Here is an 11029-nt window from a genome sequence, read left to right as displayed (position 1 = left end):
AGAGGCGTCTCTGGTGGGTCAGCCGCTGAAGCTCCCCAACCCCCAACCCCAGGAGCCCTGGCACCGCAGGATATAGCCTTCCCAGGCCCCCTCATCATCGCTTCCTGGGCCTCAGTTTCCGCATCTGAGATGTAACTTAGCTCTGTGGTTAAGATCGAATGAGACAGCCCATGCCAAGCCCTCCCCACAGAGCTGACCATAGTTGCTGCGTTTGTCCACTGGGGCTGTCATAGCAAAAGACCGAGGCATGGGTGGCTGCAACCCTAGAAATTTACTTTCTCATGGTTCTGGAGGCAGGAAGTCTGAACTCCAAGTGTTGGCAGAGCGGACTTCTTCTGAGGCCTATCACCCCTGAGCTTGCAGTCGGCCGTGTGTCTTCACACGTCCCTCACACGGCCATCTCTCTGTGTGTGTCTGTGTCCTAATCTCTTCTCATCGAGACACCAGTCAGAGCAGGTTGGGGCCTGTCCCAATGAGCTCATTTTAACGTGATCACCTCTTTAACGGCCTTGCTCCAAGTACGGTACTGAGGTGCTGGGGCTTCGAGCTTCCACATACGAGTTTTGGGAGCACACGGTTCGGCCCATAACCATCGGTGCTCAGAAAACATCCTCATTTAGTTCAACTCAACAAATGCCTTCCCTGTGCCCACATTATATTCTAGTCCCTTAGAATGTGTTCAAAACAGATAAACAAATAAACAAAGCAGACCCAGGGCCTTGTCCCCGTGGAGCTTACTCTGGGGGTGGGGAGAAGGGTGACAGACAGGTCACACAATGACATAATCACACAGTGTGCTAGAAGGTGATCAGTTCTATGCGAGAAAAAGGCAGAAAAATAAGGGGAGTCTAGAAGATGGGGGAGAAATTTCGGATAGGGCAATCAGAGTGGGCCTCATTGAGGCCACATTTGACAAAGCCTTCAACAAGGTGGTCTATTGTTCATTGTTATTATTCCTAGGGAACCACGTCAGATTCTTAGGGTTCTGAACCCCTACATCTCTGCCAACCCCCACCCACTCTAGTGTCAGAGGAGAAATGGTGCCTCTGAGACAGAAGATCTGACTTTGACAATTGATCTGACTTTGACAATTGATCTGACTTTGACAATCTGTTCACCGGCTGTGTGATGTGGGGCAAGTCACCTACCCTCTCTGTGCCTGTGCTTCCCCACCCTGCAGTCAGTCCTCTGGGCCATCACTCTGTGTGGTGAGGTCCCAGTACAGGCATGGCTGTGCACAGGCAGGGCTGCTCTAAGGCGTCTGGGGTAGGTGCAAGGATCTCAGAACGAGCTGCCCGAGTCTGTGTAGGGTAGGCTGTGTATCAGTTAGGACTACGTTCCACCGCAAACTGGAGTTCAGTGGGGGCTCAATCAGAGAAGGAATTTTTTCTCTCTCACACAGTAAAGCAAGCTCAGCGTAGGCAGTCAAGGACTGGTGCTTCCACTAATGGGTGTCGGCCGAGATCCAGACTCCTTCCATCTTCTTCTTCCAGCACCCTCTGCAGCTGCCTTTTATCCTCTCGGTTGAAAGGTGGCTGCTGCACCTCCAGGCGTCCAAACTGTCTTCCGGGAAGGGAGCGAGAGGAAAGGGTGAGGCCAGCAATCAGAGAGAAAGGGCTGGTGAACATGCCAGTTGAGTCAGTTCCTTTTTCAGTATCTACCCACGGACTTCCTCTCTTATTTCATCGGGCAGAACTGGATCAACTAGGCCAATGTGAGCTACGAAGGATCCTAGGAAGCTGGGCACATTGCCCTGCCCCCAAGAGTGGGCCCTGCTGATAGGATGAAGGGAAAACTAGACATTGGGAAGGTGCCTAGCATACTGCTCTCAGCAGAGCTCAGTATAACGAGAGTGGGTGAAGCTCAGACCCCCAGTGCGGCCAGCGCTGGGGTCAGAGCCAGGCGCTTTGGCCTCACACCAGCAGCAGGGGCCCTGGCACTGGCAGGTGGGTCCACAGCACAAAGAGGCAGAGCCTGGGCCTCGGGCCTGGGGGGCCTGCCTGGGGCAGGCCAGCCGGCAGTGGGTGGATTTGTTTCCTGTCTCACTCACACACACGGGGCCTCTGTGCACTAGCGTCTCGCAGCCTCTGTTTCCATAGAGACTCCGCTGCCCTTATCTATCTCACCCACTTGGCCTTGAGTCTCTCTGGCCCTCTGAGCAGGGTACCATGGGGGCAGGGGAGGGCAACTGCCCCTCATCACTGCTTCTTGGTCCCCCACACACACGCATGCACCCTCCACCAAAGAAGAGAAGTGAACCCAGGCACTGGTTGTGTGCTAAGAACAACTGTGCTTCAGGTCCTGCCGCCCCCTACCCTGACCCCCACCTCAGGATCGACACGTGGGACCTGGACCGTCCTGGGAGTCCTCCAAGCCAGTGAGCTAAAGCAAGTAAACGTGAGAGCTAAAGCAAAAAGCAGAACAGGAGGTCAAAACGCCTGCCCTCCCTGTCACGGCAGAGTGACCAGACGAGCCAAAGACGGGAACTGGAGTTGGGGGTGTCCTCCCCGCCCCTCGAAGCTTCCACCTGCATGCCTAACGGGTGTCTGCATGTAGCACATCCCAAAGCAAACTCTGCTCTACCGCAGGGGGACCTGCCCCTCCCAGCTCGCCCGCCCCTGTGGGCCTGCTGCTCGGACATCCTGCACGTGGGCCACACCACAACTGAGGAGGCCTCCTCACCGCCCGTTCCTCTCCCGCTTCCCCTCACACCCTCCCTGTCATCTTCCTTAGGCGTCCCTCTTTGCCAGCTGAAGCCGAAGGCTCCTCCTGGCTGCACGGCTGCCACCTGACTCCAGTGCACTTCAGGGCCACACCAGTCCCCTGCCCCCCGGGGGGGTGGGCTGCAGCCTTGGGGCCTGTGCACTCTCTGCACCTTCACCCCTGAAACCTGCCCCAAGCACCAGGTGACTGCCTCCCCGCCCCCCACCCCAGGCCTCAGGAACAGGGACCCGAGAGGTTCTNCAGCTGAAACCGAAGGCTCCTCCTGGCTGCACGGCTGCCACCTGACTCCAGTGCACTTCAGGGCCACACCAGTCCCCTGCCCCCCGGGGGGGTGGGCTGCAGCCTTGGGGCCTGTGCACTCTCTGCACCTTCACCCCTGAAACCTGCCCCAAGCACCAAGCGACTGCCTCCCCGCCCCCCACCCCAGGCCTCAGGAACAGGGACCCGAGAGGTTCTCTCTGACCTGCAGTGTGCGCAGACGCTAACCCCAGCCTGCTTTCTCTTCGCCACAGAAAGGCTCACTGCCAGAAACTGTTACCAGCTCCCGGAGGAAGGACCAGATCTGCTTTCCTCACTGCTATACCCTCTGTGCCTAGAACCAGTGCTCAACCAGCACATGCTGTGTGAATACACAGGGTGGATGGATGGACGGATGGACGGATGGATGGTTGGATATGAGGCCTCAGGAATGGGCCTGGGATCATGATCTTTCTAGCCTCTGCACTAATAACTGGGCACACCCTCAGACTTTCTGTTATAAAATCACCTTGGGAAACAGAATCAGAGTGAAAGCTTCAACCTAAAGCACAGGGGGAGAATGAGGAGGGTGGAGGAGACAGGGACAGTGGGGGCTGACAGACCCCAGCAGGCTCACAGGGGCCTGGCTGGGGAGAGCTGGGCAAACCCGTTGAAACAGCCACGCCAGTGGCCCAGGCTGTGGGGCTTTGGTTCTGCTAATTCCCGTAGGTGTGAGCTTGGGAGACTGAACTGTTCGGACCCTCAGTTTCCTTATCTGTAGGATGGGGAGATGAATAACACACTCTCATTACTGCCCTTCCCTCCAGTGAATTTTGAGACTGACCCTGTTTTGAAGGGCTGGCCTAGATTTGCATCTCCAGGTGCCCTGGGGCCTCCACTTCCTCTCATGAGAACCCGGGTGGCTTGCTGACACCTGTGGCTTTTGTACATCAAGGTCACCCCTAGCTTCTTTGGGGTCCATCCATCTCCAATGCTCAGTGTCCCTTCAGGGTGGAGGAATCTTTGGCAAGCAGGGTACCTGGTGCCAGCCCAGGGGCCCCACCTGGGGCCCCACACCAGGTATGGCCACTTCTTCTGGCTGCTCTGGGATACAGGGGTCCCTGCTGCTCAGAGACCCCCAACACCATGCACCCGAGGACTGGACCAGGGCCTGGGCTGCACCCCCCCAGCCTCCCTCCTGCCCCTCCCGGGGCCGCTGGAGTGATCTATGAACAGCTGGCTTGACTCCTGGGCGACTTACTGCAGATAAGAACACAAGTGTCCCCAGGGGGCTGGGCCCAGTGTCTGAACCACAAACTCAAGGGAAGAGGGGGCCGGGTGAGTGAGGGGGGGCTGCCCCAGCAAAGCACCACAATGCAAACCTGCGGTCTTGCAGTTCTGGAGCCCAGAAGAGCAGAAAGTGCCGGAACTGGGAGAATGCCAGGCCCCCTGGCATGGTCGGCAGGCTACACGGAGGCCCTCTCTTTTAATAGTTTGAGAGAGGTCAGAAATTCTAAGTTTATGTAAAGTCTCCCAATTTCAAGTGTTGGCAATTCGACAAATGTGAAAATCCGGTGTGGCCCCAAGAGAATGCGACTGTAGCCCACCTGGGGCAAGTGCGCCGTGCTCTGAGGTCTTGGTAGGCAGGCCACGCCAGACGCCACCAGGTCCCCAGGCCAGGTCACACAAAGCCTGGGGCTGTGCTGGGAAGTGAGTGAAGGCAGGCTTGTGAAAGGAGGAACCCCAAGTTGACGTTTCAATGAATGGTGGTGCTGTGCTGGCTGGGGCACAGGGGAGGTGGGACGTGCGGACTAATCTAAAGAATGGCTATTGCTTCTGTTCCCTCAGGGCCGGGGACTTGTGAGAAAGCCTGAGAGGTTTGCTCTCCTCACACCTTCTTAGGAAGCCTTCCCAGGCCCTCCTGCTGATGCTCAGTAGCGCTTCATTCTCCGGGAGTGTCCATCAGAGCTGCAGATAAGGACCCTTTGCGACCAGGGGTGGTGTTGGCAAATTGAGAGCCAAGAGAAAGCAGGAGTCGGTCCCCCAGGAGAGAAGGCCCCCGAATGGAGGGAGATGAGAAGACACAGGGCACCAGGCAGGACGCTCTGGGGACAGGGACTGTGTTCGTGGGCCGGGCCCCTGATACAAGCACCGCAATCCTGGAAGCTACAAGTCCAAGGTCAAGTGGTCAGGGTTGGTTTCTTCTGCGGCCCCTCTCCTTGGTGTTTGCAGATGGTGTCTTCTCCCTGTGTCTTCGAGGGGTCGTCCCTCTGTGTGTGTCTGTTTCCTAATCTCCTCGCCTTACAAGGACACCAGTCACACTGGGTTAGAGCCCAGCCTCATTTGTAAGGTGATTATTTTTTTAAAGGTAATTTATCTCCAAACACGGTCACATTCCAAGGTACTGTAGGTTAGGACTTCCACAGATGAACTGGGGTGGGGGCAGGAATCACGTTGTGGGGGTCCGATGTGGGGAGGGGCACCGAGTGGGAAAGCGGTGGAGACGCTGAAAAGGTTGCTCAGCTACCCAGCCCCCACTCCTGCCACCACCACCAGACCGGACCTTCAACTTCCCACCCCCACCCCTGCTCAAGCCATGCCACAGGCTGCCGCTTATCTGCCCAGATCAGCTCCAGCACCTTCTAGGCCAGATTAGCCTCTCAAAACAGCAGCACCCACTCTTTGCTGGTGGTGACTAATGGAGGGAATTTCAGGCAAGGTCAGACAGGAGGCTGGCACAGGGCACGGTGGGTGAGGATGAGGTGTCCTGGCCCCTCTGCCAGGGCCCCAGAGGGCTGCCTGTCTAGGCCTCTGCCCCTGGCCGCACACCAGGGCCTGTGTATCTGGAAGGGGAATGGGACAGTGAAAGAGGAAGCAGTGTCAGGAAGAGGGGAAGGAGAGGGACACCCCCTTCCCTCTTGCCAGGCCCTGCAGCCTTGGAGAGCACCCCCACGGAAGACCACGTTCAGCCAGGAGCTGCACCCCTGCCTGGCCTGGCCTGGCCCCGGGCGCCCTGTTCTGCCTGCTGTGACCTGGGCAAGGCGCGCTGTCCCTGGACACTCTCATGCTTTCCGAAACCCGAGGAGGCCGGTGGGGAAAGGAGGAGTCGCACACAGCCCAGGCCCAGCTGGTGGGGCTAATTTTAGGTTTCTCCCAGCTTGACCAAGGCCTACTAATCTTCCCCCACCCAGAGAAGGCTCCCTGATCTGATGGTGCCTTCACTCACAGTGTCCCCACCCCTATGCTCTAAGAGAGCACCTTTCTCTGTCTCATTTCCACCCCTCAGTGTCTGGGGCAACTGAAGAAGGCACAATGGAGCTCTGTGTCCCCACCACAGGGACCACAATTAGCGGGCAGTCAGTATGGGACGAGTGGATGAATGAGGGAACGAATGAATGAGCACTTTATTACATGCTACCATCACATGCTCCATAGAGGATAGGTCTAAAGTTAGCCAGTAAGGTCAAAAGGGCCAAGTCACCCCTGAAACTCCATCAACAAGGCACAAACCTCTCAGTAAGTCCAATGCAACCACATCTCCTCTGCAAGCCCTGCCTCCTCAACGCCTGCCCCCAAGCCCAGCAACCGAGGGCAGGGACCCTGTCCTCTGCCCCAGCTCCCCAGCTCCCTGCCCAAGACTTGGGGCTGACAGGTGCTGACTCAGGCATTCTCCAGGCTTCTGCAACCTATTTCTGAAAGAACCCGTATCTAGAAACTTTAAAGGTAAGAGGCCCTCCATCCCCTCTCAGCCTCGTCTGGGGGCTGCTTCTCTGTTGCCACAGCAGTCAGGGCAGGGTCTGGGGGTCCTTGGAGTGTCCAGCAGGCTGAGGACAGAGCCAGCCAGAGGCAGAGAGGTGGCCCCGTGGCCGAAGCAGACGTCAGAGGTCCGCAGCGGAAGGCCCATAGGGAAGAACTCAGACGTGTGGCGAGGAGAACTCCCCACGTCCCGGCAGGGAAAGGGAAGCGCCCTGGCGAGGGCCAAAACCCGCCCGAGAGGAACAGAAGGCTCTTCTTGCCTCACTTTTTCTCTCGTAGTTCGAGGAGTCTTCCTCACCTTTCCCTGTGACCATCTGCAAACAGAGAGGGAAACGAGGAGAACAGGACACCCGCCACCCGCAGACCCTCCATCTAGGTTCCACCATGGTCCACGTCTGGCCTCCTTCTCTGGGTCCTGGTGTGTGAGACAGACACCTGCCAGCGAGTCTAGACGTCACGAGACATCAGTGCCAAAGGCTTGGGCTCTGTCTCCAAGGACGATCTCTTCTCCTACACACCAGCTTTGATGGGTATTTGAATTTTTTCTTTTAAAAAGCTGTAGCTAATATATTTTTCTAAATAAAGAAGATTTGCTAGACCAGAAAAATAAGGGAGGGACGGAGTTTAGAGGACAGCCATACCAAACCAAGCCTAGATTTGTTCTGAAAAACTTCTAAATTGGGTTCTCATCACAGAGAGACAAGAGGGCTTTTCAGCTCTGCCAGACACTTCCCCAGGGAGCCTCTAGGAGGATATTTAACAGCAAGTCTCCGAGTCTTATGTTTATTCTTCCCCAAAACGGTGTCCTGTGAAGCTGGAGCTGTTCTGGAACTGCATGCTCGGTTCATAGTAGGTGCTTCACAAATCCGAGGGCAGTCTGCCGTGAGGCCATAGGAAGTCTTCAGAGCCCATCACCTGGGCCTGTGCGGGGCTCAGCATGAATCTGCCCTAACTTGGCCTCCCGAGAATGGCCCTTAATCACAGGCGGTCTCTCTGGTCCCGTCCGGCACCAGCCACAGCTGCTCAGAGTCCTCCCAGCTTTTCTTCTTATACAAATCCCTAATATATTTGTGACCAGGATCCTAGTTTGGCTCTTCCTTTGTCCTCTGTTTTCTCCCTGGGGGTTGGTCTTGTTTCCCAACCAGAGCCCAAGACCTTCCGCCTCTTTGCCCTGCAGCTCAGAGCTCACGGCCAGTTTGTTTCGGGCTTGGGGCCAGATTCCCCACAGAATCCCTGACTCCTGCGGAGGCGGATGTTGAGTTCAACCCCTCCAAACACCATCGCGTCCACCTTTCACCAAACCCCGTGGTGGGAGTACTACTGCAATCCTCACTTTGTAGGTAAGGACGCTGAGGCTCAGACAGATGAACAAAAGTAGCACAACTAGTAAGTAAAACAGATGCAGGACCTGAAAGGTTCTGCCCCAGGTTTTTTACAGTTACAAGCCAGAGACAGGCAAGGGGCCCGAGTGGGGTCCCACACACGATGTGGAGGGTGGTGGGTGGAGCACTGTGCCCGCACGGCAGTGGTTCGACTCCAGGGGCAAGCTTCGCCTGCTCCTTCACAGGGCATTCCACAGAGCGAGGGACTCGCCTGTCCCCTCCAGGCTTCTCCCTGGCTGTCACAGAGCAGGAGCTCCAGAAACACTCAGCGAACACAGCAGGCATGTGGAAATGTGCCTTATTTCTCCGGTGTCATCTCCCAAGAGCAAATGTCCAGATGGCAGAGGGCAGGGGAGGATGGAGCCCCACCCGTCTGTGTCCCCTTGACAATGGTGGGGAGCAGGTTTCCCGCTGTTCGGGCTGCGTCTGAGACCCTGGCATCGCCTCCCGGGAGAAGGGTTTTCCACAGCGGACGACCCGAGGTGAATACCCCACATTCTTCTGTGATATGTAGGACAGCTGTGTGGGACCCAAGGGGGCCAGAAATGGAACGGGGAGGACGGAACTTGAGAGAAGAGGACAAAGGGCTGCCCCCGACAGATTCCTCCGTTGTCTGACTCATTCACTATCCAGAAATACAGAGAAGGGAACAAAGAGGAGAGCTCGGTTCTGCCTCAAACAGCCAAACTGAACTTTTTTTTTTTTTTCAGAGTGAGAACTTACTTTGTGCATGAGAAATGGGTACGTAGAAAAAGTATGCAAGGAGACCTTGAGTTTCCGCCTTAGTGTGTGCTCCATTTATCTGCCTGGGGACATTTTAGGATTTATTACAGAAGTTAAATTAAGAAGAAGGGAAAAAAAGCTAGGGCTATTCAACTTCTACAGAGAGGAAAAAATAGCCTTGCAAGCCAGACTATTACCTTAAAAAAGATATTCTAAATTACTCTCTCTCTCCCTTCCAAGTTAACTTTTAACAAAATGTTCTCTCCCCCATCCTTTTGGAAGCAAGGGGAGAGCTGGCCCCTCCAGTCCAGGAAATGGTGAACAGAGGTGGGGGGTGCAAAGCAGTCCAGGGGCAGCCCAACTAGCAGGAGACGGGCAGGACAAGCAAGAGCAGGTGGGAGTGGAGGGCTGCTCTCTCCTCCTAACCTCTTCTTACCCCACCCTACTCCCTACCCAGGCCTCTGGGAGAGGTTATCTACACCTGCCCGAGACGCAGACACGTCCGCACCAACCCGAGGGGGTATCTTGGTGAGGCAAAGCCCCCACGTCTGAGCTCTGCCTGAGCTGCCCTTGGTCTCTGCGATCATGCGCTAGACCTGGAAGGAGCTGTGAGTCTAGATTGGGAGCATCGGGGGAAAAGGGGGGTGTGTGTGGAAGGGGGTGGAGGTTGTAAGCCAAACACTATGGATGGGACCAAGTGCAGCTCCAGGCCGACCTCAGGGGGCACTTCTGCCCCAGTGGGAGCAGGGAGGGGTGAGTCCGTGGTGTGACACTGCATTGGTCTCTCCGGGTACAGCTGCCACAGTGTTCAAGGTCACTGCCCCGTCTGCTGGTTCTACTGAGCTGACCCAGGGACAGGTGGGTGCATTTGAATGGGGCCAGGTAGCCTCCCAGAACAACAGCAACCCACACCCTGGCCCCAGGCCTTTGACCTTCAGCATCAAAAGAGCCTCTCTGATGAAATGAGACTCTTCCAAATGAGGACTGGTGGCAGGAAGGGCCTCCGAGGGACACTCACCCTCGAGAACAGGTAGTGACTGGACTCAGCATCCGGGTTCAACAGGAAAGCTTGGGGTGTGGGGCTCAGCCTGGGGACTGACCCAGCTTCTCCCAGAGTGGCTTTCAGAGAGTACGGCTGAGCAAGAGACTGTAAAGTGAGCATTTGGACCTCGGGAGGCCCAGGGTGGGGCCCCGCTGAGAACAAGGAGACCTTCTGCTCAGGGCCTGTCCTGCAGCAACAGCAGCCAGCATGAGGAGTCCCATGGAAGTCTCCACCCATTCACTGCCCCCCTGACATTTGGGATCCTGTGCCAGCTGGGGTGTTTATCACCAGGGCCCGGCCCCTTCCGTCCCTTTGCCGAGCAAGATCCTAAGCCCTGTCCCAACGTGTCCCCACCTCCCTGGTCTTGTGCAAGTGACTGCAGAAGAGGTTGGCTGTTCAGATCCTGGGAGAGACCATCACACACCACGGTCCCCCTCTTGGTCCTACACTGAATCCCCAACACAGGGACGCCTGGGACTTCGGCTTTACTTTCACCCGATCAGCACTTGCCTGCCTGGGCCCCGCCCACGGCCGCAGAGCTGACTCACACCCAGAAGCCTCTGGGCACCGAGGGCAGCCAGTCCAAGGGTGCAGCAGGCTGGTCCTTCCTTTTGAGTCTTTCCTCTTCCTACCTGGGGCCACCGGGCCGGTGCTTAGACACACAGCTCGGGCTCGCTGGCTGCAGAAAGCCATCGCTGACTTTCTAGCGTGGACCGCATTTCTCCAGGGCCCTGCACAGACCTCACTCCTGGATTTCATCCATTCCTTCAACAAATACTTAAGTACCTACTATGTACCTGTCCTAGGTCCTGAGGATGCAGCAAGGAACAAAAGAAAGAAAGAAACAAACAAAAAGTCCCTGTCCTTATGAAATCTGCATTCTCAAGGTGTGGAAGGGAGACAAAATAAATGAAATAAACTGCATGGCGTGTCCGACTTGAAGTTCTGTGAAGGTAAACAAAGCAGCAAAGGCGATGAAGCCTGGGGAGACCGTTCCCCTGTGTGTCTCTTTGGCTGCATGCTCCTGAGAGACAGCATCGGGTTGTTTCTCTCTGGGCCCAGGACTGGCTGGTGCCCTACCAAGTGATCCTCTGCCCCAGTGTGGCGACGTGCACAGCCTCTTGCCCCTTGAGAGCCCAGAGATCACTTGGGTGTCCGAACTCCT

At 56.4% G+C, this 11029-nt stretch overlaps 1 long non-coding RNA gene across 4 annotated transcripts; it reads left to right on the top strand.

The window, feature by feature from the left end:
* Positions 1-8680: 8680 nt before the first annotated feature.
* On the top strand, positions 8681-10792 carry LOC118999175 (uncharacterized). 4 transcript variants are annotated; one of them, XR_005069053.1, is made up of 4 exons: positions 8681-8840; positions 9280-9430; positions 9619-9852; positions 10671-10792. It is a non-coding gene; the product is annotated as an uncharacterized LOC118999175 (long non-coding RNA). The 4 variants fall into 4 exon arrangements; XR_005069052.1 differs by adding an exon at positions 9105-9139 and having other exon boundaries at positions 9619-10792; XR_005069054.1 differs by lacking the exon at positions 9619-9852.
* The last annotated feature ends 237 nt before the right edge of the window (positions 10793-11029 follow it).

Source organism: Sturnira hondurensis, unplaced genomic scaffold (assembly GCF_014824575.4).
Source record: "Sturnira hondurensis isolate 20B ecotype Veracruz unplaced genomic scaffold, ASM1482457v3 Scaffold0014615, whole genome shotgun sequence".
Taxonomy (NCBI): Eukaryota; Metazoa; Chordata; class Mammalia; order Chiroptera; family Phyllostomidae; genus Sturnira; species Sturnira hondurensis.
This window is presented reverse-complemented; position numbering and strand designations above follow the sequence as displayed.